Source organism: Galeopterus variegatus, unplaced genomic scaffold, assembly GCF_000696425.1.
Source record: "Galeopterus variegatus unplaced genomic scaffold, G_variegatus-3.0.2 Scaffold4246, whole genome shotgun sequence".
NCBI classification, from domain to species: Eukaryota; Metazoa; Chordata; class Mammalia; order Dermoptera; family Cynocephalidae; genus Galeopterus; species Galeopterus variegatus.
This window is the reverse complement of record NW_007730357.1, coordinates 8314-10516: the sequence shown is the minus strand read 5'-3', so window position 1 is coordinate 10516 and position 2203 is coordinate 8314.

Below are 2203 nucleotides of genomic sequence, written 5' to 3'. Positions count from 1 at the left end.
CAGTGAGCAAACCAGCCATCCCTATATGGGATCCGAACCCATGGCCTTGGTGTTCTCAGCACCGCACTCTCCCGAGTGAGCCGCGGGCCGGCCCGTAAATATATTTTTTACATAGATACTCATGACATAGTATTGAGTAAAATACTTAGATTACATCACAGTTAAAATACTATGATCCAGATTACACAAAATTGTATGTGAGGGTGTTTGAAGTATTTGTGTGTGTGCGTGCATATGTGTGTGTGAACATAAGGAGTTATCTGGAAGACTGTTAACAAAATCTTTTTTTTTTTTTCCTTTTTGTCTTTTTTTGTGACTGGTAACGGGATCGCAACCCTCGGTGTCACGCCCGCACCGCGCTCAACCAGTGAGCTGACCGGTCTCTATATGGGATCTGAACCCTCGGCGGCAGCGCCGCCCTCTACCGAGTGCGCCACCAGGCCGGCCCTGTTAACAAAATCGTAATAGTGGCTACCTTTGTATAATTTCGCTTGAATTTTACTTTCTCCTTTATACTTACAGTTTTTTTTAACAATGAGCTCATCTTATTTTTATAACGAAACCAATAAAGCCATTTTGATTTTGAGGAAAGAAAGCCATCAGAGGATCTTGCTTACCCAGGTGCTGGACCCCAGTGGTGGGGCAGGGAGGTGGCCCTACTAGGAGGGCATGCTAGTGGGTTGGGACATTAAGGCGGGGCACAGAGATCTGGGGCTGGATCTGCAGACCCAATGTGAAGCTGCCTGGAGCAAGTCACAGGCAGTCAGAGAGAAGGGCCTGCTGATGTAACCTCTGAGACAGGGACTTGGCCAAGGTCACACAGTGAGCTACTGGTAAATTGGACACCGGAACACAAGCCCTCACACCCCAAGGCCAGGGCTGTTTCCTTGCTGCCCTCACTCTATACCGTGGATCTGAAGGTCAGAGGTTAGGTCACTGTTAAATAGCATGTTCACACAGGTACGCTGCTGCCCCTGATGTGCTGTGTGAACTATTTGCTCCAACTTGGTCTCCTCATCTCTGAGCCAGGAAGTCACAGCTCCCTGGGAACACCTCTGTACTGAAGGGCCTGTCACTGATGCTGAGCAGGAAGCTGAGTTGCAGGGCATGGGTGCTAGTCTCCGCTCTCCATCCCCACAGGCTTCCTTCAGCCTTCCTCACCGGTCTCCCTGCTGCCAGTACTGCCTCAGTTCATTCTCTACACTGCCTTAGAGGGATCCTTTAAAAATACTACTACCGGGCCGGCCCCATGGCGCACTCGGGGGTTGCGATCCCCTTACTGGTCACACACAAAAAATACTACTACCACCATGTCACCTCTGCTTGGAAAAGCTTTTGGTGGCTCCCCATTGCCTTCATTCAAAGCCTTCAGTGATGGGGTCCCTAACCTCCATTTGCAGCCTCCTGCCCTTCCCCTCCAGCCACCTGCACAGGTTAGATCCTATGTGTTTTCTCTACCATGTCTCTTTACCTCCCTGTACATTTGCCTATGCAACCCCCTCTATTTATCATTATATTCCTGCCTTTTCTATGTGGGCACCTTCTGCTCACTCTTTAAAACCATCTTAAATAAATGTTTCCTCCTCCAGGAAGTCTTCCTCGACTCCCACAGGAACTTTTAAGGGGATGTGTTAAACTGCTTTCCCATGGCTTCAATTTCATCTTACCTTGTGTCTTTCCATTTACCGTGCCTTTTCTTTGCTTCTTTTTACTTATTTTACATCTTCTTTTGGATTGATTTCTTTTTAAATTCCTTTCCTTTGTTCTCTTGGCTAAAATGGAAGTATACATCATGTTACAATCTAGAGTTGAGAAATCCCTTAGACACGAATCAATACCAAATCAGGTGTTTTCATTCCGACTTGTTGTTTTAAAACCTCCAAAAATAGTAATAATTATCATTATTACTGTAAATAATCAATGCTTCTTTAGATTCACCAACACATTTGTCAGTTTCTTTGCCCACTATTATCTCTCGCTTCCCACGCTTTCCCTCTGAGATTTTTTCTAACAGCTTTATTTAGGTATAATGGACAAACAATAAACTGTACATATTTAAAGTGAACCATTTTGATGAGTTTTGACATATGTATACACCTGTGAAATTAAGATAATGAATAGCCCCAAAAGTTTCGTCCTGGCTGTTGTCATCTCTCCTTCCTCCACTCCCTGCCCCACCCCCTCCACAGGCAACCACTGATCT